The sequence below is a fragment of the Bos indicus genome, chromosome 11, assembly GCF_029378745.1.
Source record: "Bos indicus isolate NIAB-ARS_2022 breed Sahiwal x Tharparkar chromosome 11, NIAB-ARS_B.indTharparkar_mat_pri_1.0, whole genome shotgun sequence".
Lineage (NCBI taxonomy): Eukaryota > Metazoa > Chordata > Mammalia > Artiodactyla > Bovidae > Bos > Bos indicus.
Window position 1 is genome coordinate 57,062,611 of NC_091770.1, and position 26,741 is coordinate 57,089,351.

General features: G+C 36.8%; 1 non-coding gene and 1 pseudogene across 1 annotated transcript; one reads left to right on the forward strand and one right to left on the reverse strand.

The window, feature by feature from the left end:
• Nucleotides 1–1,852: 1,852 nt before the first annotated feature.
• On the reverse strand, nucleotides 1,853–15,606 carry LOC109565572 (etoposide-induced protein 2.4 homolog; annotated as a pseudogene).
• A 7,259-nt stretch (nucleotides 15,607–22,865) lies between these two features.
• Nucleotides 22,866–23,028, forward strand: LOC139186019 (U1 spliceosomal RNA). Its single transcript, XR_011569594.1, has one exon. It is a non-coding gene; the product is annotated as a U1 spliceosomal RNA (small nuclear RNA).
• The last annotated feature ends 3,713 nt before the right edge of the window (nucleotides 23,029–26,741 follow it).

Consider the following 26,741-nt stretch of genomic DNA (forward strand, 5'->3'; position numbering starts at 1 on the left):
TTTTGCTTTGACTCCATCCCTTTATTCTTTCTTAAGTTATTTCTCCACTGATCTCCAGTAGCATATTGGGCACCTACTGATCTGGGGAGTTCCTCTTTCAGTATCCTATCATTTGGCCTTCTCATATTGTTCATGGAGTTCTCAAGGCAAAATACTGAAGTGGTTTGCCATTCCCTTTCCAGTGGACCACATTCTGTCAGACCTCTCCACCATGACCCACCCATCTTGAGTGGCCCCACAGGACTTGGCTTAGTTTCATTGAGTTAGACAAGGCTGTGGTCCATGAGATTAGATTGACTAGTTTTCTGTGATTATGGTTTCAGTGCGTCTGCCTTCTGATGCCCTCTCACAATACCTACCATCTTAACTTGTATTTCTCTTACCTTGTACGTGGAGTATCTCTTATGGCTGTTCCAGCAAAGAGCAGCTGCTGCTCCTTACCTTGGAGAAGGGGTATCTCCTCACCTCCGCCCCTCCTTACCTTGAATGTGGAGTAGCTCCTCTTGGCCCTCCTGCACTCGGGCAGCCACCACTCCTTGGACGTGGGGTTGCTTCTCTAAGCCGCAGTCCCTGACCTCGGGCTGGGGTAACTCCTCTTGGCCGCTCCTGCGCCATCGCAGCCTGGCACTTTCGGCCACTGATCCTGACCTTGGACGTTGGGTACCTCCTCTTGGCCACCGTCCCTGGCCTCTGACATGGGGTAGCTCCTTTCGGGCACGCTTCTGTGAGATCCGTTGCAGCCGGCATGCTTCATTTGGGTTACAGAACCCAAGTAAAGTTAAGTGATTGCCTAAATGACTCACTTGCCAAAAATGCACAATGACAAAAACATACATTTCAGCAACTTTTTGGGTAATGGGAAAATAGATTTTTTTAAATTAATTTTATTTGATAATATGAATTCTACTGAAAAAAAAGAAGGGGAAGGCTGAAATGGCAATCTCAGAGAAGAACAGGCAGATAAAGGGGTTCCATGCCCTGATTATTTTTGCTAGGAAGGTTGGGATTCATATTTTTCCTCCTTCCCTCTTCCTTTCTTCCTGCCTTCTTTCTCCTTTTCAAATATTTTTTTCATACTCCTTGAATGTAGAAAAATCTACATTCAGGGGTAATGACCTAAAGAAATCAATTAAGCTGGTAAACTCAACTTCAACTCCAAGTTGTCTCTGAGTGATACCACCTAGTCAGAATGGAATAAGAATATTATATATATATTTCTGGGGATAAAATGATGAGAAATAAATTTTACATGTTTCTTTTTGTGATTTTCCTTTTACTGTGTTAGATAAGAAGGTTAGCTATTAATGCTTTGAGAGGAACATCTTCCCACAGGGTAAAGTAACAAAAGGACATTTGTAGCAATATGAGCCTGGGAGCTGAAAAACACTCCAGGTACAGGACTCAGACTAGAAATATATTAGACTAAATTCTTCAAAATTTTTCAACTGAAACCATATGAATGGAAAGTTTTCCTTGTCTGAGAAAGGATCAAATCTTATCAGGTAAAGAATATTATTTCCTGAGAAGCAATAATCTTGTTGTGAATCTACTAAAGTTTGGTCTATAAATACTTACATAGTCTATTTAAGAAACTGGAGTGTTTGTTATACAAAGAAACTGTCTATTCAGAACAATAAAAAGCTTGACATTTTCTTCAAATTTTGACATTTGAGAGTCAAATATATTTAAATGCTTGTATGTATGTATTAAAACTGGTTTTATCATAGATGTTGTAATGTAAATATTTAAGATGACAGTGAAAATTTTGTTTTCCTTTGTATGCTACAATTATTTAAAATCAACTTGATGTTGCTAAACAACTTGAAATTTTTTGTTATGTCTTGGTTTTGTTTTATTTTTCTGTTTCACCAATACCAGTTGATGATTCTTTGCACTATGAAACCAAAAGAAAAAAAAAAGGGAGAGAGAGAACAAACTGTGAACATTAATATTAATGCACGTTTTGTAAATTGGATTTTATGTTATGGTACCAGTTTTGCAATTTAAGACTAACTAGGTTTGGGCTCCAAAATCACTGCAGATGGTTACTGCAGCCATGAAATTAAAAGACACTTACTTCTTGGAAGAAAATTTATGACCAACCTGGATAGCATATTCAAAAGCAGAGACATTACTTTGCCAACAAAGGTTCGTCTAGTCAAGGCTATGGTTTTTCCTGTGGTCATGTATGGATGTGAGAGTTGGACTGTGAAGAAGGCTGAGCGCCGAAGAACTGATGCTTTTGAACTGTGCTGTTGGAGAAGACTCTTGAGAGTCCCTTGGACTGCAAGGAGATCCAACCAGTCCATTCTGAAGGAGATCAGCCCTGGGATTTCTTTGGAAGGAATGATGCTCAAGCTGGAACTCCAGTACTTTGGCCAGCTCATGCGAAGAGTTGACTCACTGGAAAAGACTCTGATGCTGGGAGGAATTGGGGGCAGGAGGAGAAGGGGACGACAGAGGATGAGATGGCTAGATGGCACCACTGACTAGATGGACGTGAGTCTGAGTGATATCCAGGAGTTGGTGATGGACAGGGAGGCCTGGCGTGCTGCAATTCATGGGGTCGCCAAGAGTCGGACACGACTGAGCGACTGAACTGACCTGAGGCATTCCTCATTTTATTTATTTTCACACAAGTAGAAATTTCTCCCAAAATACCACGAAGAGATATATTTATGGGTTGAATTATGTCTACCCCTGGGGAAAAAAAAAAATTGTGATCTTAATCCCAGGTATCTCAGAATGTCATCTTATCTAGAGATAGGGTCTTTATTGGAGAAGGAAATGGCAACCCACTCCAGTGTTCTTGCCTGGAGAATCCCAGGGACAGGGGAGCCTCGTGGGCTGCCGTCTACAGGTTCGCACCGAGTCGGACGCAACTGAAGTGACTTAGTAGCAGCAGGGTCTTTATAGCAGTAATTAACTCAGAATTAGATCAGTATAGTGGGCCTTAATCCTTTATGACTGGTTTCTTATGGAAAGTGTGATTTCGGACACAGAGGCATACAGAGAAGGAAAATAACATGAATACACAGGGGAAACATCATCTATAAGGCAACGAATGCCTAAGGCTACCACAAAGTAAAGAAGAGGCATAGAATAGGTTTTCCCCCCACAGCCCTCAGAAAGAAAAAACACTGCTGACATTTTGATTTTGAGATCCTAGTCTCTAGGACTATATGACAGACATATTGTTTAAGCTACCTAGTTTGTGGTGCTCAATTACTATACCCCCAAGAAACTAATAAAAGATATTTGTCCAAAGTCATTGTTGAGATGATATATTTAGGATCTGGATACTATATAGATCATCCTGTGGAATTACTAACCCAGTGTCATTGTTATTGAGAAATTTAGGAGATGATGATTACTTTGAGAGATTAGTATTACATAGAAATTCTCAGCCCTGGAGTAAATATAAAGAGCAATGACTATTTACTCTCTACAGGAGTTCTCTCAGTTGAGGAAAAAAGTCAAAAATAGAAAAAAAAAAAAAAAACTGAAATGATGGGAAGACAGAAATAAGATTATGTAATAGTGAGATTCTCTATAGAACGAATTCTAAGAAAACGTCATATTTCTGTCCACTAGTTGACAAATCTTGTGTCATTCTCACTGCTTGAATGTGAGCAAGACTTGTAAATATGAATTTTACTTGCTTAATTATGTTACTTTACATGGCAAAAACTGGGAAAGGAGTAGGTCAAGGCTGTATACTGTCACACTGCTTATTTAACTTATATGTAGAGTACACCACGCAAAATGCCAAGATGGATGAATCACAAGCTGGAATCAAGACTGGTGGCAGAAATATAACAAACTTAAGATATACAGATGATACCACTCTAATGGCAGAAAGTGAAGATGAACTAAAAAGCCTCTTGATGAGGGTAAAAGAGAAGAGTGAAAAAACAGGTTTAAAACTCATCATTCAAAAAACAAAGATCATGGCATCTGGTCTCATTACTTCATGGTAAATATATGGGAGGGGACTGGAAAACAGTGACAGATTTTATTTTCTTGTGCTCCAAAATTACTGTGGATGGTGACTGCAGCCATAAAATTAAAAGATGCTTGCTCCTTGGAAGAAAATCTATGACAAAACTAGTCAGCATGGTAAAAATCAGAGACATCACTTTGAAGACAAAGGTCCACATAGGCAAAGCTATGGTGTTTCAGTAGTCAGGTATAGATGTGAGAGTTGCACATAAAGAAGGCTGAGTGCTGTAGAACTGATGATTTCAAGCTGTGGTGCTGAAGAAGACTCTTGAGAGTCCCTTAGGCTGCAAGGAAATCAAACCAGTCAATCCTAAAGGAAATCAATCCTGAATATTCATTGGAAGGACTGATGCTAAATCAGAAGCTCCAATACTTCAGCCACCTGACTCATTGGGGAAAAAACCCTGATACTGTGAAAGATAGAGGGCAGGAGGGAAAAGGAGTGACAGATGAGATGGTTGGATGGCATCCCCAGCTCAGTTGACATGAGTCTGAGCAAACTCAGGGAGATAGTAAAGGACAGGGAAGCCTAATGTGCTGCAGTCCATGGGGTTGCAAAGAGTCAGACACAATTTAGTGACTGAACAACAACAACATAAAGCAAAAAAGATTTTGGAAATGTAATTTTAATTACATTTGCTTCTATTTGCAGCAAAGAATCCACCTGCAATGCTGGAGACCTAGGTTCAATCCCTGGGTCAGGAAGATCCTCTGAAGAAGGGAATGGCTACTCACTCCAGTATTCTAGGCTGGAAAATTCCATAGACAGAGGATTCTGGTGGGCCACAGTCCATGGGGTTGCAAAGAGTCAGACACAACTGAGAGACTAACAATTTCACTCTTCACTTTTACAGTTGGAGGGTCTTTAAATGTACAACTGGGGGTGGGGGAAAGTCTTTTTCTCTTTTGAGGCAAAGAAGGAAAATCACTCCTCAAAACCCAGCAAATCTTACTGTGAGATCTTTAATACTGTGCAATCTCCTCAGTCTCTCTCTCTCTCTTTTTTTTTGCAGTGGAGCAAGAAATCCAAGTCTAATCCAAGTTACAGAAAACAAGACAGTGATGGCTATAAAGGGAGTGATCTGAAGCAGCAGTCTCTTTTCCCTCCCACATCCAATATATGTGCTTTGCAGAAGACAAAAGTAACAGGTCCACAGAATACAACGGCTAGAATTACAAAAGTTCATTCATTCAAGGGTGGTTGAAGACAGGAAAGACAAGTGAGAGGTTAAATGGCACAGGGAGGAAAAGTCCTGAAATCAGTCCAGGTGTGGGGCTGGCAGATGCTAGAAAAGAGCTGCAGAAAAACTTGTGGTCCTTTCACTTTTCACTGGTGTTTAAAATCCATGCAGGGAGATTCTGCCTTACCTGCACCAGAGACAAAAATCCCCATTCCTCAGAGAGACTGGAATGTGCACAGGGCCCTTGGCACAGTGGGTCCTGCCTTCCCTGGTTGGGGAGGTGAACAAGGTAAAGAACTGCCATGGAATCCTTCCTGTCTCACCCATCTCCACTGGATGGCAGATGACTCCAGGGACCAGCAGCAGGTCCCTGAATTTGCAGGAGATGGGTGAGGTGAGGGGAACTTCTCTGCAGAAGTGGAGCTACTGAGGGCAGACTGCAGGTAGACCATCTTATGGAGGACTCTGTTGCTTAAGAAAACCACCAAGGAGAAGAGGTGCAATTGGAAAAGATATGCTTTTGCAGAGATCTTTGCTTCATTGGCGCTGATAATGAATAAAGGAAAGAGGACAGACAAGAGGCATCCATTGACTGTGTAGGAGGACTTCATCACTGTGAGAAAATCAAGGGCAAACTGAATCCAAAGTAGTAAAGCCCATTTTTTTTATGTTTGACAACCACTGGTGTATTTCAGTTCCTTTATTGAACCAATGATATTCGAAGAAGTGTAGTGAGTAGAGAAGAGATGTATATAGGAGGCCAACCAGCTGACCAGCAAGATGGATGGGAAAGAGACTCACAAACATCCTCTGGAGAAGGAAGAGAGCCCACAGCACAATGTTGAAGAGCGTATCAGCTATTATTCGGCTAATGCTAGGGAATGGGTGAGTCTTCCTCTCTGATACCTCAAATGCCAGCTCAATAATGTCCTGAAACAAAATAGGGTTCACAGCTTTGCTAAACACAAACAGGAGGAGCACCCAAACAACAATGAAATTTGATGTGAGGAAGCATTCCAACTGCAAACAAACGTCCCCATTTCATGATGGCTCACCAGTAATTTGGGCCATTAATGACTAAGCACAGGAACAAACACTCGATAAAACAAGAGGAGACTGAACCAGAACAACGCCACCATTCTACGTACAGCATTGAAAATTTCTACTGACAATACAGGTTCACACTCCTGTTTCCTTACTATACTCTGGACTCTCCTCTGAGCCAGGATCCTAATTGTTCTTTTTCCACTGTTCCTCTCTCTCTTGCTGAATTCAAGCATCTAGCTTTGAGATGGTATTAATAGAAATTCCCCAGATGGAGTCTTTGATTTCCCCTGGAAAGGCCCTGCAGAAAGGTTTTGACACCGTCAGCCGTCTCTTCACCATCCAACCTATCAGTTATACAAAGGAGATAGAAGTGTCTCCAAATCTTTCATCATGAAGGACTTGGCAGCTTTGCTGCTATGGTTCTATTGGGCCAGACCCTTCTCCAGCCCTGCCCTTGGCCACCAAAGGTCCACTAGGCTCTTCAGCATCATTCTGTATTGGTACTCTGGCTTCCACTCAGGCCACTGTCATCTCCATTTGGCATGCCCAGACCACATGGGGCCCCTACAATTTTTAAAAGAGAAAAAAATTAAGCCAACTGTGGAGAAAAAAGCAATTAAAAATAATCAATCCAAAAGAACACAAAAGACAAAATCTGTTGCAACTAATAGAAAAACAACTAGCAGTTAGATAAATTTTAATCACGAGCCTCAATGACTCCATTAAGGTATACTGTCTAAACACAGCAATAAAAGGTAAAGATTTTCAAAGTGGAAAAAAATCCACCTATATGCTGTTTATAAGAAACCCACTTTAATTATAAAGATATACATGAGTTAAACTGAAATGATGGAAAAATCCAATCTACTTTTTTAAAAAGCTGGAATATTTATATTAATATGGGAATAAACAGATTTTGATACAAAAAGTACTAGGTCCAGAAGATTGTTATTCAAGGATAAAGAAATCAATTTTCAATGAATATATAACAACATTAAAAGTGAAAGCAACTAAGAAAAAATTCCCCAAATTGCAAAACTGAAAGAATGCAAAGCAAAATAGACAAATTCATCATGATATATGCAAATATATATGTTATATATATTACTTATATATATATGTGTGTGTGTGTGTGTGTGTGTGTGTTACTTATTAGTGGATATAGGGAGCATTGAAAAGAACCCTCCCCTATGGGCCTCTGTTCTTGGTAAGGATGCAAAGAGTAATCTGAAGTCTTACCCATGGCAAAAACAAGATTATTGAAGAAACAACTGGAAAAACAGCTCAAGGGAGAGATGGACCAAGCCAAGAGAGGCACTGGACCCTGGTTTATAGAAGGAAGAACATAAAGAACACCTCAGCAGAGAGGTGGGACCAAGCCAAGAGAGGCTCTGGCGCCAGAATGATGAGGTATGCAGGTTTTTCAAGACAGGGCTTTTAGATGTTCATACAGGTAGGCGAGGACTGAGAGTTTTGATTGACAGTCTGTAATGAAGGAGACCCCAGTTTGATTCCTGGGTAGGGAGGACCCTCTGGAGAAGGGATAGGCTACCCATTCCAATAATCTTGGAATACTCTTGTGGCTCATTTGGTAAATAATCTTCCTGCAATGCGGGAGACCTGGGTTCAATCTCTGTGTCGGGAAGATCTCCAGGAGAAGGGAAAGGCGACCCACTCCTGTGAGTAGAGAATTCCATGGACTATAAGTCCATGGGGTCGCAAAGAGTAGGACATGACTGAGCGACTTTCACTTTTTCTGCAAGTTACATAACCACAGCTCTATTGTACATGTCTTTACCATAATTCAATCTGTTATAATCAGATGTATGCATATATAGATATTTATGAACCTTTAATTGGCTCCCTGCTGCCTAAGGTCACCTGAGGACACAGCTGTGCATCAAGGGTGCATATGTGGGAGTTGGAGAAGCCCCTGTAGTTATTTGTATCCACTGTGCATCTGGGGCACAAACGTCAGAGTTGGATCCATCTCTATGCTTATTTTGTAGCATATCTGTGAGCTCTTCTGGGCCATGTTGGGGCGTGTCTGGGGTGGGGTTTAGAGATCAGCTTGAATCTTTTTTTAGCTAGGCCACCCCTCCTTATTCATGCCTAACTTCCTGTTTAACATTACCTTTCAGTAATTAGTAGAAAAACAGTAGAACTAGTACATAGAAAATCAGTGCAATTATATATATAGAAGCCCTGAACAACCGTAACGACTTATAAGTTAACATGTACAGAACACTCCACCCACAGCAGCCAAATATGCATTTTAAAATATGTTCACCTGGAACATTCACAAACAGAACATTTTTCTGAGTCATAAAACAAAGCTTAGCAAGTTGAAAAAATTAAATTATATGAAGTGTTTTTCTCCAGATTAAAACAGATTAATATAAATATTGATAACAGATAAATTTATGGAAAATCTCAAATATTAATATTTTAAGTTAAAGCAACACACTTCTAAATACACCATGGTTCAAAAATAAAATCACAAAAAAATTAGAATATATTTTGAGTTGGTTGAAAATGAAGATGCAACATATCTTCATTTGGTAAAGTCATCATTACTGAAAAGTTATAACATTTCAGGCTTATGTTACAAAGACACGCAGGTCTCAATTCATTGATCTAAGGTCCCACATCAAGAAACTGGAAAAAGAGGAGCAAATTAAACTCAAGGCAAGAATAAGGAAGGGAATAGTAAATATAACAGCAGAAACTGAAAACTAAAAGCACAATACAGAATATTAATTAATCAAGCCTGGTTCTTTGAAAATAATTAATGAAATTGATAAACCTCTAACCACATTAACCAAGAAAAAAAAAAGCACAGATCATAAATATTAAAAATAAAATTGAGTCTATCTCTACCACAGAAAGAGTAAACAGAATTAATGAATACTAAAAACAACTCTGTGTCTGTAAATTTGATACTTTTTATAAAATAGAAAATTCTCAAAAGACAGAGTATCATATTTCACATTAAAAATTATACATAAGTAGTATATATTAAAGAAATAAATTCTACCAACTGAGCTATCAGGGAAATTTATCTTCTTCTAGGACTTACTATCAATTATACTTTATATATATACAGTATGTATGTATATGTATAATATATGTTACTAACACAATTGACAAATATTCATATTGTCAGTCTTTTCTTACTGCCTCATAAGGATCCCTGAACCTTTTTCCAAATGTTTCAATTGTTTTTGAATCTCTTTTCAGGTAGGATAATTTTTGTTAATCTATCTTCAAGTTCACTAAGTCTTTACCATTCTACTATAGAGTTTATCCAGAGAATATTTTCACCTCAGATATTGTACGCTAGCTCTAATACTTAACTTTGATTATATGTTATATAATCACTTTACCTGCTGAGATATTCTTTTATTTATTATACTATTCTCAAGTGCATTACTCTAAACCTTTGAGTATATTTGGTGAAAATCTTTAGGATCAACATCATCTTGTGCGCAAGCACCTTTGATCTGGAATTTGTAGCCATGATAAACTCTTCCTTGCACTCTCCTAAAAGCACATTCTTTGACTTCTATAGCTTTATGTTCAGTGATAATGAATTATGCATAAAGGATATCTCAACAATAACATGTTGTGAACAGGTAGATATTATATATGTGTACTATTTTCAAAGTTTATACTAACTGGAGGTGGAGGCATTATTTTACCTGCTCTCATACAGCTATCAGGCATCATGAGATCAAGAAAGTTCCCAAGATTCTGTGAACAAAATTTTAAAGTTAATCTAGCATGCCTAGAAACCTGTGGCTAATAAAGGGACACTGGTAGTTTTAACACAATCTATATCGGCATTTTCATATAATCCTTCACTCTTCTGAGTAAAACTGATGCCTGTCTGGTTCCCTAAAATTAGTTTCAATGGAAATGCCCTTCTTTCCATTTCTTATTCATAATGTCAGCTACTTTTATACAGCTGCATTTGGAATATATTCATCTTGTCATAAAAAGCAAATCTACCATCGATTGCTGAATGTAAGACAGCAAGGAGGTTTGATGGTATTCATAGAGCATATCACACTTCTTTTGAGATGTCTTTGCCATCAGAAAATAATGTGAATAGTTTGAAAATGTTCACTGACAAACCTCTAGCGTGCTACTGAAATGTCGTTTATCTCTGCACTCGTATTGATTTTCATAAAGAGCTGAAATTTGAAATATACTTAATATTTGAATTTTGTACTTCTGTAAAAGCTATAAATATGTTACTCAAAAACTTTTAAAATATTAACTGACATTCTGAAAAGGTGTTATCATAAATTGTAAGTATGATTTTGAAAACAATTCAGGAGAATTATATTTAAATATGCTTTTTCTAAGTGTACCATTTTTACAGTGAGAATAATGAATACAAGATGATATGAAATAGTTTCAGTTTTTAACTTACTTAAAAGGCAGTTTTCAGTTCATCAAAATAATACACAAGGGGTAAGTTTATAGAATTGATGTCTTAGATGTATTTGCAAATATGATGATAAATATAAACAAAGTAATCTTTTTAAAAAACCTTGTTTATTTTACTCATCAGGTTAATGACTAAAAGAAGATAATATATAAAAATTTAAATAAAAGTAAAATATTGATAAATTTATGGTTGTAAATATGAAAGTTCTGTAAAATAACGTGGTTTTTCTGTGGATTATCTTTTCCTATGAACGTTCTAAGGTGTGAAGAGCTTGGATTGAAGAGGAAAAATTAAAATTTTATATAACCTCCTGTTCATTCTGCCTCTGTAACTCAGCTTGCTCCTTGCAAAGCCTGGATCACGTAGATGATGCAGTTTCAGAAAGTGGGGACTTACAATACTAGGAACTGGAGCTTATCTCACTCACCCTTGCCCTGCTCTTTGCAATTGCCCAGTCCCTGCAAACCTGCTTAATCATGTCTGCCCCTGTAAAGGTCAGGCAGCCCACTCCCTGTCTTGACTGCTGTTCCTGCACACGTGAAACCCCTTAGTTTAAACCAGACTATTAGCTGCTAGTGTTGCCCACTATAGTCCGTCTATAAAAACTCTGTAACCCGTTTGTTCAGGGTTCAGAGCTTGGAGTGTTAACTCCTTTGGGCCCACCAGCATAATAAACCTGAGTTCTCCAACTCCTTGAGTGTGGTGCTTGGTTTCTCAATTACTGGTTTCTGCAACAGTATTTTATAGGATTTTTTCCTATATAATATAGCATAAATTTATTTTAATAAAATATCTTTTTATATATAGTTCAAAATATTAACAGATCTCCTGTTCTGGGTTCCAATCATCTATTGTGCATTTATTGAAACATAAAAAATTGCAAAGCAACATAAAATAATTAAGGTAGATTTGGAAGAAATAAAAATTGTTATTTTGTTTCACAAATCAAAACATATCTCTTCACTTTTTGGAGTTTTTAGAAACATAAGTGTATTATGTCAAATGGGAAAAATTTTAGAGGGATTTTAAAGAAAAGGGTAATATCATGACTATTTTAAAGTTTCTATGCAATTTGACACATTAGAACATTTGTAACAACAAATGGCTAGTAAAAATCCAAGAAAATCATCAAGAAAAATAAGTCCAAAACTTGACTGTGGAAGAAATAAGGCTATTTACTACTATAAAACTCTTAAATTGTTACTTAGAGCTTAGCTAGATTGACTCTTAGACATCTTTCTTCATTGTTACAAGTCTGAAGATTCAGATGACTTTTCTAATTCTTTTATAGATTATTGTTAATTTTATAAGCTTTTCAAGTTTTATTCTCAATTTCTTATATTTTTTGATTCCCAAAGCAATATGATAAACATAATCTAAAAGACCCCAAATCATTAAACCTTAACCTTCCTGAACTCTGGGTGTCAAAGTGGTGTTTACTATCACTAGAAAACATTTCAGAGCTTTTGTAATCTATTTTAAACCACATGGATATCACCAGACGGTCAATACTGAAATCAGATTGATTGTATTCTTTGCACCCAAAGATGGAGAAACTCTGTACATTCAGCAAAAACAAGACCTGAAGCTGACTGTGGCTCAGATCAGTAGCTCTTTATTGGAAAATTCATGCTTAAAATGAAGCTGGTAGGGAAAACCATTAGGCTGTTCAGGTATGACCTAAATCAAATCCCTTATGATTATACAGAGGAGGTGACAAATAGATTCAAGGGATTAGATCTGGTACAGACCTCAAGAACTATGGACAGATGTTTGTAACATTATCCAGGAGGTGGTGATCAAGACCACCCCAAAGCAAAAGAAATGCAAGAAGGAGAAATGGTTGTCTGAGGAGGCCTTACAAATAGCTGAGAAAAGAAGAGAAGCAAAAGGCAAAGGAGAAAGGGAAAGATATACTCAATTGAATGCAGAGTTCCAGAGAATAGCAAGGATAGCTAAGAAGGCCTTCTTAAGTGAACAATGTACAGAAATAGAGGAAAACAATAGAATAGTGTATTGCTGATCCTGTTCTTAATGCCAGGTGTTTTGGTGTATCTCACTGTCCACACTATTTGCTGAATCCAGGGTAGGCAAGGTACAAGCTAAGAGGCCGGAAGAAGATGCCAGGAGCCTTAGGAACTGCAGACACATTTATTCTCTCCTGGCTGGCACAACAGCTGGAGCAGCAGACGTAACATAACACAACATACCTACACACAACCTCTTTCCTGGATGACACAGTAGCCATAACAATATTTTCTCCTGGCTGATGAAATAGCTGTAGCAGCATTCACAGTATATTCTCTCCTCTCGTGGCAGACACAGCCATGACACAGCAGTAATTCCCCTCACTTTATGGATGAAGTTCCTATATATGTACAGCACAAAGTAGCTCATGACCAAGCGAGTAACTCGTGACACACATGTGCAGTGCTATAAATGATCTCAGCTGTTACATGATCATTATTTATAAACATGTGGCAACAGAGCCTGAACATGCTATCTTGGATAATTTACTCTCTTCCCACAAATAGGAAAGATGAGAGATATATTCGAGAAAATTGGAGATACCAAGGGAACATTGAATGCAGAGATAGGCCCAATAAATGAAAGAAATGGCAAGGACACAACAGAAGAAGAGATTAAGAAAAGGTGGCAAGTGTATACAAAAGAAGTATAAAAAAGTTATTAAAGACCTAGATAAACATGATGGTATGGTCACTCACCTGGAGCCAAACATCCTGCAGCATAAAGTAAAATGGCCTTAGGAAGTATTGCTATGAATGAGTGGAGGTGATGGAATTCCAGCTGAGCTATTTAAAATCCTAAAAATGATGCCATTTATATGCTGCACTCAATATGCCAGCAAATTTCCAAAACTCAGCAGTGGCCACAGAACTGGAAAAGGTCAATTTTCATTCCAATCACAAAGAAAGGCAATGCCAAATAGTGTTAAAACTACCATAGAGCTGTGCTCACTTCACATGCTAGCAAGGCAATACTGAAAATCCTTCAAGCTAGGCTTCAGCATCACAGGAACTGAGAACTTCCAGAAGAGAAAGCTAAATTTAGAAAAGGCAGAGGAACCATAAATCAAATTTCCAACATCTGCTGGATCACAGAAAAAGCAAGTAAATTCTAGAAAAATGTATACTTCTGCTTCACTGACTATGCCAAAGCTTTGACTGTGTGGATAACAACAAACTGTGGAAATTTTTGAAAGAGAGGGGGAGGTCAGACCACCTTTTCTGCCTTTGGAGAAACTTGTACATAGGGCAAGAAGCAGCAGTTAGAATTGGACATGGAACAACTGACTCATTCAAAATTAGAAAAGTAGTATGTCAAGGCTGTGTATTGTCACCCTGCTTATTTAACTTCTATGCAGAGTACATCATGGGAAATGCCAGACTGGGTGACTCACAAGCTGGAATCAAGATTACTAGGAGAAATACCAAGAACCTCACATATGCAGATAATACCATTCTAATGGCAGAAAGTGAAGAGGAACTAAAGAGTCTCTTGATGAGAATAAAAGAAGAGAGTTAAAAAAATGGCTCAAACTGAACATTCAAAAACTAGGATCATGGCATCTGGTCCTATCATTTCATGGCAAATAGATGGGGAAAAAGTGGAAACAATAACCGATTTTATTTTCTTGGGCTTCAAAATCACTTCAAATAGTGACTGTGGCTACAAAATTAAAAGACAGTTCCTCCCTGAAGAAAACCTATGACAAACCTAGGCAGCATAGTAAAAAGTACAGACATCACTTTGCTGACAAACGTACATATAATTAAAGCTATGGTTTTTCCAATAGTCATGTAGGGATGTGAGAATTGGACCATAAAGAAGGCTGAGCACCAAAGAATTGGTGCTTTCAAATTGTGCTGCTGAAGAAAACTCTTGAGAGTCTCTTGGATATCTAGGAGAGCAAACTAGTGAATCCTAAGTGAAATCAACCCTGAATATTCATTGGAAGGACTACTTCTGAAGCTGAAGCTCCAATAATTTGACCACATACTGCAAAGAGTCAACTCATTGGAAAAGACTCTGATGCTGAGAAAGATTGAGGGCAGGAGGAAAAGGGGGGTGACAGAAGACGAGATGGTTGGATGGTGTCACCTACTCAAGGGATATGAGTTTGAGCAAACTCTGGGAGATATTGAAGGACAGGGAATGGTTGTGTGCTACAGTCAATGAGGTTGCAAAGAGTCAGACATGACTTAGCAACTGAACAACAACACAATCCATTTTAACTTAGATCATAATAAGGAAGTGACTCTATGAATATCTCTTTTATTAACCCATTTGACTCTGTCTTAGCCATCACCACCATAATATGAGATACCATACACTCCTTATTTATTTAATGAATTACAATCTAAATGGTCTCCATCTATCTACACAAATATTTTCACAATTTTCGGGTCATCACTTCTTTGACAGAAAGTTATTTGTGAACAACATCTCAATATATGTGTTTTAATTCATTATTTTTAAAAGTATTAGTCAATTAGTCAGTTCAGTTGCTCAGTTGAGTCCGACTCTTTGCAACCCCATGGACTGCAGCACGCCAGGCTTCCCTGTCCATCACCAACTCCCGGAGCTTACTCAAACTCATGGCTATTGGGTCAGTGATGCCATCCAACCATTTACTCTCCTATTGTCCCCTTCTCATGCCTTCAATCTTTCCCAGCATCAGAGGCTTTTCCAATGAGTTAGTTCTTTGCACCAGGTGGCCAAAGTATTGGAGTTTCAGCTTCAGCATTAATTCTTCCAATGAATATTCAGTTTAAAGGGATAAGATTGTCTAAATAGTTTTTTTTTTTCCTTATAATATACAGCCTCATACCTTTCTTTGTAGGTTACTGCCACAAAGTGGACTCCACTGTTAGCTGAATATATTTCAGAAATAGTCATGTTGTTTACTTAGTTAAAATTTGTTAACACAATCCTTTCTGAGAATAAATACTTAAGTCCTTAACTATAAAGCCCTGTATTATTTGATCTGGTCCAAACTCTTCAGAATTCTCTTTTATCATTCTCTGTTGCTCAGTGCATTCTACTAGTGGCTTGGGTTCACTTTCTTGGCCTGCTCATGTTGTCATCCAGGACAAGGCCTTCATTTATTTTACATGAAGAAATCACATTATTTTGCAGACTGTAGAATGGATTGAGAAGAAGCTTTAGTGGAGACCAGGAGACTATTTAAGGGATGTTATCATAATGGTAGAGAGAAATGCTTCTGCCTTGAGCTGTAGCAGTTGAGGTTAATGTAGAGATGGTAGATTTGGGGAATGTTTAGAAAATGCAGATGTCAGAACTAGGTGGTATGTTGAATATGGGCAATGAAGTGACTGCTGGTTTAGAATGATTTTCTAGTTTGGGGCTTAGGACATTTTACTTAGGGAACCTAGAAGGATAAAGAGATTTGGAGGGAAAAATCATGATTAATTTTAGACATCCTGGTTTTAAGACTTAGGGCCATAATCAGTTGTGTGTCAAAAGCAAGTCAAACGCTGGTTTAGATATTTGGGCTTTTTTAAGTAATTAGTAGGTAAAAGACCTTGATGCTGGGAAAGACTGAAGGCAAAAGAAATTGGCATCAGAAGATTAGATGGTTAGATAATATCACCAACTCAATGGACATGAATTTGAGCAAACTCTGGGCCATAGTGGAGGATAGAGGAGCCTGGCTTCACAAAGAGTCAGACAAGATTGATATACAATTTTAAATATTTATATACTTATATAAAGTATATAATGAAATACATTATTTAATTTTTAAATTTTGTTTTGTCCTAGAAACTTGATATGTTAACAGCATAATGAGCCATAGCAAAGTTGTCCTTTATAATAGTCCTCACTCTTAAACATAAACTGAAAAAGCAACTTAACAACAACAGGTCGGATATCTTAGAGCAGATTTGCAACATCCTTAGCCTGACTCCCCCTAAAGGTAAAATTTGAAATATATAGATAAAAGAATGTACATCCTTTATTTTGAGCAACCGTCTTTAACATTGTCTGTCTTTCCGGAAGCTTTCCAAGATGTGGGTGGCTGAAATTGCAGAAATGTTCTTTGTCAAAATCTAGAGTACAGCTATGCAAGGCTTCTGAATAACGAAATAGTCATATAACTTTGTGGTAAATAGAAAGCAAGGAGAGGCAGGCTTACTTTTGTACAAATTCAGGAGGCTAATCAGTAAGAAATGACTGACCAATATGATTCAGTGTAGAATTAAATCCCAGCAACATCTGTGGACAGCGTCATCTTTAGAAATAATTATGGATGATTGGGAGCACAAAAATTTACGTCGTAAGATTTACCCATGCTAATTATAGTCTAGAGGTTTTTTTTTTTTTTTTTAACAGCAGATATTCTCAGCTGCTCACCAAGGGTACTCAAATCATGCAATTTCCTACCGAAAGTAAGTAGATACTAGTACTTCATCTAACTAGGCTTATGATTCAAGCTGTTTTAGAGTTGTATCATTTAAGTTGATAACATTTGCTTGTGAATAATGTTAATATGATTATTGTCATCTATTTGGAATTCCTTAGATAGTTAGGCCAGTTACCAAATGAAGTCATTTTTGTATGTAATGAAAAAATTATGTCATAAGCTTGGAAAAAATGAGTTTATTCTTAGTGACAGGCTGGCATGCATTCAGTTCATCCCAAATAAATTTTGAGTAGTAAAAGTAAATATTATACAAAATCTATTTGGGATGAGCTTGGATCTTCCCAACCCAGGGATCAAACAAGATCTCCTGCATTGTAAGCAGATTCATTACCATCTGAGCCACCAGGGGAGCCCAATAAAAGTAAAAATTAAACAAAGAGGGGTTTATGAAACATACAATCTTTAATACCACTTAATATTATTATCTGATTTACCAAGACACTATACTTGTATACATTACACTCAGGTGATGATAAAATGCATGTGTTATTAAACCACCATTAACCAGGGTCATAAAAATAATTCATAGACTTAGACATACCAGTTTTATTTCATGAAGTTATGTGTAAAATTCAATAAAATTTTCAAAAATATTACATTTTTTCTAACATACATCTTGGTGACAGAGAAAGTAACAGGATTTAATAATGGAATACCCATGCTGAAAGGCTATTAACTCTTCATGGCTTCATAAGCTTCAGCACGTTAAATTATATTTATTGAACAGCCATATGTTTCAAGCATCTGGAAGAGATTCATGACAAGGAATCAATCAAAATCCCATGTAATTTTATTACTGTTTTCAACAAACAGCTCATTTGGACAAGACAATGCATTCATTCATTCATTCATTCTACAAATAGCTATTGAGTTTCTCATTTGTTCCAGTGACTAGGCTGGGTGAAGGTCTGGGGATACAGCAGTTAAAAAATGTGTGCTTTTTTAGCTCTAATAGATCTCTAAAGCTCATGACTTGTTGAGTATTTTTTATGTGGCTGGTATTGTGTTAAATGTTTTGCGTAAATTACTTCACAATTCTCTTTTAGTAAATTTTTGATCAGATACTATGAGTGAGTGATAGTCACTCAGTTATGTCCAACTCTTTGTGACCCCATAGATTGTAGCCTGCAAGGCTCTTTTGTCCATGGAATTCTCCAGACAAGAATACTGCAGGGGGTTTCCATTTCCTTCTCCAGGACAGATACTGTGCTCTATGCATAATTTTCTTGGTTGGCCTATGGAGGTGCAGAGAATTTAAATACAATTTGCCCAAATTCATATAACCAGCAAGTGTCAGGGCTGGGGTTTACACCTGAGTAGTTAGACTTCAGAGTGTTCACATTTTGTCAGCTGCTGTATATGATTTGAGGGTAAATGAAATAGAGCTTGCAACTTTGAAATATTCTCCTAAAATACTTCTATGGGGAAATAACAATATATTATAGAATTTGAGAAAGAAGATTTAAGGCTGTACCTCTGTATCTGGCAGTTTTAAGCACTGCTACTTTAAGGGTATTGTTAATCATTGGGAGTTTTAATCCCACTTCCTATTAAAATTTTATAGCATCAATAAAGTAATACACTGTGACACTGGGTTCCAAATATATGCCAAATTAATTCTAATTTGATGTTCTCAAGAGGAACTGGGTTCTAATTAGTGTCTCCTTGAGAAACTTCCCTGGTGGCTCAGAGGTTAAAGCTACTGCCTCCAACGCAGGAGACCTGGGTTCCATCCCTGGGTTGGGAAGATCCCCTGGAGAAGGAAATGGCAACCCACTCCAGTATTCTTGCCTGGAGAATCCCATGGACGGAGGAGCCTGGTAGGCTACAGTCCACTGGGTCACAAAGAGTCAGACACAACTGAGTGACTTCACTTTCACTTTGAGAAAACCTATATTAAAAAGGGATCTGCAAAGGAATGGACACTTGGGTGAAAAAAAAAAAAAAAAACACTGAAAGAGAAAATTAAAAGCTACCTAAAACAAACTTCTTATTTTGCTTAAGGATGGACCTGAAAGTGATGGATAAATAGTTCAGGCCATTCTGTTTCAGATGTCTGAAAAACTCAAATTTTAATTGAATTACTCTTCAGACCAACTTGAGTCTGATATTTGGATTTTTCTCCTGGGATATATTTCTATGTTTTTTTTTTTTTTTTTTAATTTGGAGCAGATTTCTGATTGAGATTATGCAATATCAGTCTTCTATGAAGTTCAGATATCAGTAACATAGCTCAAAGCAGTTTTCACCCTGAAGGACCAAATTAAAGATTAAAAGGAATGAAGGGAGAAATGCTCATTAAAATATAAATATTTCATCTTTATTAACTCTTAAAGCAGGTAAGATGGAGCTTTTAAAAAGGTGAATTGTGTTATGTAAAATCTTGATTTTTCTGATGTGATTGTTTTCCCTACCTTTGGTGACTTCTAAAGTTAAAAGAAAAAGGTCTACACTGGAAAATTTGTCATTTATGTTCTGAATCTTACCTGAGATGAATCAGTTTGGGATAACTTTTTAATTAGTTTGATGCAGTTAGGATTATCTCATATGGGCAAGCTTCTTCAAGAAAATATCTTTGAACAATTAACTTTGCAGAAACATACTGGAAATGTTTACAGGAAACAATAAAGCACTAATATACATTCCCAGTGCTCTATTCCTTTATCTTCCTCCAATTGCTTATTCTCTCTTTTTATTACTAAAATTCTATTGAAGACATGACAATAACTGCAACAAAAACAAATGCTCTCAACACTAAACTATAAAGCGGAAAATCAACATAATTTGAAACATTGGAATGATGCTCTAATAAAGGCACCAGGATCAAAAAGAGAAAAACAAAACAAATGCGTGTTTTATCTCAGAAGCTGCCCAGAAATCTGCTCTTGAAACTATCACCATACTGCAAGGATACTGTAAATCACATTTTCCATTTGCAGACTCAAAAACTAGGGTTCTGTAGCTCTAGAAATTGAAACAGTTGTTTATGTGTGAGCCAGGTAGAAGGTTGATGCCCCCTCTTCCTTCTGCTGTCATCTGTTCATTAGATACTCCATTTTCTGAAAGCAATTTGGCAGGGAATGACCAAGGAGGTGCTGAGTTTAAAGTTTTCCTTTTGAGATGTAGCTCTTAGAAATATTAGATTTTACTATAGGAAAAGGGAATGAGAATCCATATCATTTAATGTATAGAGATGCAGTTTTCCAGGTAGTGTAAATATGTTTAGAACACTCTTTTCAAACTTTTTGATCATTCCATTTCTAAAAAGTGACTATCCATCTTTCTTATTGGTGTATTTATTTACAAATTTTATATATATGCCTTAATTGTGATGTTATTTATGTTATAAAGCATGAACAATATGTGACTACAAGAACTAAACAAAGTTTTAAAAATATCTATTATATTGACTAATGGTATAATTGGGTTTTGTTGTTGTTGTAGTTGTTTGTTTATTTAGTTGCTAAGTCCTGTCCAACTCTTTTGCAACCCAATGGACTGTAACCCACCCAGGCTCCTCTGTCCATGAGATTTCCCAGGAGGAATGGATGGCCATTTCCTCCTCCAAGGGATCTTCCTGACCCAGGGATTGAGCCCATGTTTCCTGCACTAGCAGGCAAATTCTTTACCACTGAGCCACCAGGGAAGCCCACTGGCATAATATTCTTCAATAATTTTAGTGAGAGAAATTTGATTACATTTATTTTGTAATTTGAAAATATTGATTGGATGTTTTGTGATGTAATAGCTCCTATGTGTGGTTTTAAGTTAAATTAATTTCTCTATGTGACTTTATTATCTGTCATTACTGAAAATGATAGCCCATAAAGGGCTATAGATCTAAATGAAAATAAGACTTCAGTGGTACTACTGTCAACTACCAATTGGTACTTCCCATCTTCCTCTACAAGAATTAATTCATATGCTGTGGCAGTTACTGATCTTCAATACTGCCTGAAAGGAGTTCAGGGTGGAGAGCAGAAATGAAGCACTCTGTGTTCAGGGAGAAACTGGCAGGACAGGACTTCAGATAGATATTTTTAGGAGCTAATTTTCTGAGCCCAGTTCTTATACCTCTTATATCTCATCATATATGCTGCTGCTAAGTCGCTTCAGTCGTGTGCGACTCTGTGTGACCCCATAGACGGCAGCCCACCAGGCTCTCCCGTCCCTGGGATTCTCCAGGCAAGAACACTGGAGTGGATTGCCATTTCCTTCTCCAATGCATGAAAGTGAAAAGTGAAAGTGAAGTCGCTCAGTCGTGTCCGACTCTTAGCAACCCCATGGACTGCAGCCTACCAGGCTCCTCTGCCCATGGGATTTTCCAGGCAAGAGTACTGGAATGGGGTGCCATTGCCTTCTCCCTCATCATATATAAAAGCACTAAAATCCTTTATGGTGGCAACTGTTTCTCATGACTAGCAGAAACCTTCTGGAAAAATATGTGCTTGATTGCATGTATTCCTCCTTCATGAAAATCACATATATGCTGACCTTCCCCTCTGCCTCTTCTGAGCAGTTTCTCAGAGCTATCTGAGGTACTATCTCCTGGGCTGCCGTACTCATTTTGCCCTAAATAAAGCTGGACTCTCAACTCTAACTTTGTGCTTTTTTTTTTAATTAGTTGACACTACTTTATACATTTATTTTATATTCTTTTCTACCTATAATGCAAAATTTTATTTAAAAATTTGTTTGGAAAATTTCTGTGATGATGTGAAAGAAGTTTTTAGTGATATAAATAAATAAACTAAAGAGAGACATGGGATAGATCTCTGTTTCTTCAGCTGCAAAGATCATAATCAATCTGATTTCAGTATTGACCTGCTAGTGATGTCCATGTGTAGAGTACTCACTTGGATTGTTGGAAAAGGGTGTTTGCTATGACTAGCATATTCTCCTGACAAAACGATTAGCCTTTTCCCAATTTCATTTTGTACTCCAAGGTCTAACTTGCCTATTATTCTTGGTATCTCTTGAATTCCTACATTTGCATTCCAGTTTTCTATAATGAAAATGACATCTGTTTTTGGTGTTGCAGGTCTTCATAGAATCAGTCAACTTCATTTTTTGCAGAATCAGTAGTTGGGACATAGACTTGGATTACTGTGATGTTGAATGATTTGTCTTGGAAATGAACTGAGATCATTTTTGAGATTGCACTCTAGTACTGTATTATGGACTCTTGTTGACTATGAGGGCTGCTCCAATTCTTCAAAGGGAGCCTTGCCCTTTTGTAGTAGTAGATATATTGGTCAACTGTTTGTAAAGCTTCCTCAGCCAATCATTTTCCTTTTTGCATTTCTTTTTCTTTGTGAACTAAAATGAACTAAAATTTATTTTTCTTGGTGAATTAAAATGGACAGAAATGGGCCAATTGAATTCAGATGACCATCTTTGGAAAAGATCATAATATTGAGAAAGATTGAAGGCACAAGAAGAGGGAAACTGAGGATAAAATGGTTAGATAGCATGATCTACTCAGTAGACATGAATTTTAGAAAAATCTGGGGGATAGTGGAGGACAGAGATGCCCGGCATGCTGCAGTCCATGGGACCTCAAAGAGTCAGACACGACTTAGTGCTAAGCAACAAGAACAATAATGAGGCTGGGGTAGAACTCATGTCAGGAGTAGCAGTGTCAGTCTGGCCTTTTCCCTCCATTCTCTATTACTTGTAGGATCAATACGCTCTTCAGTCAATATTTACTTTGATACTTGCTGGCAGGGGAGATACCATCATCAAGAAGGTGGTATTCTCTTGATGAGGCTTATCCCTTGCACTACAGAATTGCTAACCTCTGAAATTTTAACAAATGTGGTAAACAGAACTGCATTTCTTCTGTTAGCAGGAGACTGTGTTTGCACTTTCACCAAGTCATGGGGAAAATTTGAAAGCCATCCCTCAATTTTGGAACATGGTCTTAAAAATTAGTTGACACAATATGTAAATTCTTTTGATCATGCATACATTACTCTATGAGTCTCATTATTAAACCCCTTTAGTGGCAAGAGACTTCCATTCAGGACACTTTTTCCTTGCGTTCCTTCCCTAATTGGAGTTCTCCTGATGCTTGTGGTCAGCAGGGTCACAATCCTTGGTCAAATATTAAGGTCATCATTTTCCAACTTTCTAAACATGAAGTAAATATAAAATTTAAAATTATCTTTAGAAACTTCAGAGGTTCATCCTGCACACCTCCTCTAGTGAGTACACACACTCTATTTCTAGAAAAATAATTTAGAATGTGAGTAGTCCAGGTAGGAAAGGTAATCTAAGATGTTGCCTATTTAGCAGTAGAAAGAAGATATTTATATGTGTGTGTGGAAATAATTTAGAATAAGATGGAGATCTAGACTTATTAAATACAACTTCAACAATATTTGTGAAGATTGATAAATATAGCTAGCTCTTAGAGTGCTTACTCTCTGGCAGGCAATCTCTATACATATCTATTAAGCATCATTTACTTAATGCCTCATATTTAAGGTACATGGAATTCATTTGAGCCTCCCATGTGACTTTAGTGCTAATGAATCTGCCTGCCAATGCAGGAGACACAAGAGATGCAGGTTTGATCCCTGAGTCAGGAAGATCCCCCAGGGAAAGGAATGGCTACCCACTCCAGTATTCTTGCCTAGGAAAATCCATGCCCACAGGAGCGTGGCAGGCTACAGTCCATAGGATCACAAAGAGTCAGGCACAACTGAGCGACTGAACACACACACACACACACACACACGTCTAATTCATTTAACTGTCCATACAACTAAGGTGGGGAGGAATACTACAGATGAGACATCATCTCTGGACAGGATATTGAGAAAATGACTTGAATCTGTGGCCTCAGTTCAGAGCTCCTCTGGGTAACATCACATTTGGCTGCCTCTAGAACATTCATGGAGTGATAGAAAGCAATCAGAGTGAACTAGACTAAATTTGAACAGTTTTTTTCCCTATTTGAAGAAGTGAAAAAAAAAAAACTAATAAAAATATTCTAAAAGACAATAAAAAGTTTAATGGTGACTATGAAAGAGAAGTCAATGACTGGGGAATGGAAGGAGTGAGAATTTAATTCATTTATTACCTTCTGTAGAGTTTGATATGTTAAACTGAATTTTAAGAAAATAAATTTTGGAGAGAAAAAATAAAATTAGCCTCTAATGAAACATTACCTATAAATCCCTTCTTATTTAGCATAGTTTCAGAGGTGCTAAGTAGAAAAATAACCCATTCAAGCAACAAAAGTAACTACGTTTAGGAAAATACTTCTTATTTTTTTATTTATATAGCTTATGTTGAAGCACTAAAACAGGCATGAAAAATTAGAATTGATAGTTTACTGACATAACTAAATAAAAATAATTTATTTTTCTCTAAATAACTATCTTCCCTGTATGTCCATAATAATTACTTATAAATTATGAAGGAAAATTCTCATTCACAATAGCCAAAAAAGTCAAAGGGCAGAACAGTTATGAATATATTCAGTAAATTTGTGTAAATATTTGACAAACCAAAGAAAGCCTGACTCAGCTAGAGTCATAAAACAAACTGAAAATATGGAGAACCAGATATGTAGAGCTTCTTTTGTTTGTTTTCCTTTCATTTTAAAAAAATATAATTGAGATAGAGTAGTGTATAAGCTTAAGATATATAGCATGATGATTTGACTTATATGCATCATACTATAATTACAAAGTAAGTTTAATTAGCAAAGTTTTGATACTATAGAAATTAGCCTACACATTTAGCACAATTCATTTTTCATTTATCTTCTTGCTATTTTCTGCTTTTCCATTGTTTCTTATTGTGTGTTTTTTTATGTTTATTAACAGAATAAGTATATATGCAATTGTTTATTGTAAACAGTTTTGCCATTTTTATTGAAAGAACAATTGACAGACAAATGGTTTAGAAGGATATTTTTTCACTGGATTATATTTTCCAAGACAACTAAATGTAGGATTATACTTGATTATATAATACATAATGATACTTAGAGTCATTCCAAATTTTTCAGACATTATTTTTCGGAAAAAAAAAAAAAGTGATCTGACAAACTAGCTAAAGAACCCTTGATATTTTATAAATAAAACAATTAGGAAAAGAACACCCACAAGAATTTTAAAAAGCACACAACATACAAAAGTTCCATTATTACTTGAAATATGCTGCTTATTTTGTAAACAGATATTAGAAATACAGTTACATTGTCATTTATAATTTACAAAGCATCAAGTTGAATTGATTGGACAGAGCCCCAAACAGGAATAAGTGGTTGATAGAACATGAAATGGTTACAAAATTATATCTGAAAGGAATAAGATTTTCAGGTAAACCAGCATCTGTGTCAAGCGCAGTTTATAACTGAGTACAAGCTGTGTTTAAACATGTATCAAAAGAGACCATGACCACAGAACCTTCAAATTATACTTCCGTTGATCCCAGGCACCATTACTTCACTGTACCTGCCAGAGAAATCTCTGCTGTGTTAGTATCCTTTCAGGTTAAAGGGCTTAGTAACTACTTCTGGTTGTTAACTGGCTTAAATTCTACCATTCTAGGGACCAATAATTAATTCAAAATATGCTCACCCCTCTTCTGTTAAAGGTCTGTGCTCCCTAAGGAACAGTGCTCATCTTAGAAGGTTTCTCAGTAACAGCATTTCAAGTGTGAGCAGGGCAATTATGTTCTGAAACACATTCCTGTTCCTTTATTTATCCTTCACTGCTATGCAAAATCTTCAGGATGGCAGTGGGAAGAAACCCCAAGAATATCTTGATTTTGCAAAATGATAGAATATTCATGTTGCAGAGGGAGTTTGAGGATATAGTTTAAATCCCTCACTTTAAATTAAAAGTCTCTGCAGTGTTTATTTGATATACTTTAGGTAATGGAGGTGATTAGTAACAGATTCCCCATAATGATTGAGTCACCAGATTTTGATTAACATTACTAGTAGTATCCCCAGCAACTAAATTCCCTTTTGACTCCATTGTTAGAGTTATCATTCTTGTAGTTTCTTTTCCCCTTCCCCATGTTATGTGGGGATTTTTTTTTTTTTTCCCCCTTAGAACAGCAGATCTTACAGTGTGGTGCCATTTCAGGAGCCCGATGAGGTCAAAACTACTTTCTCAATAATAATAAGATGTTTTTTCTTTTATCAATGTAGAGGGAGTTATTCAGAAGCTGCATAGTGTGAAATATTGAATCATGATCACTGTGGAAGCAGATACAAGAAACCAGAAACCACATATCAAAGAAATTTACAAAAATGAAAACAATGCAATTATTCTTTTAGAAGATATTGGCTCTTTATTTTTTTTACTAAAATAGGTTCTTTTTTTAGCATATGATGATTACAGTGTTATTTTAAAATAAAGTTCTAAGTAGATATTTTAAACATCTGTTTTAATCCTTATGTGGTAAGTATCAGTGTATATACATATAAACAAAAGCTCCTTGGAGTTCTGAATAAATTTAAGAATATTAAAGTGTCATCAGTTTACAAAGCTTGAGAATAACTGCCATTGGTGGTTATTTCCTTTTACCCGGGGGATAAGGGAAGAACATAGGGAAATGTGTC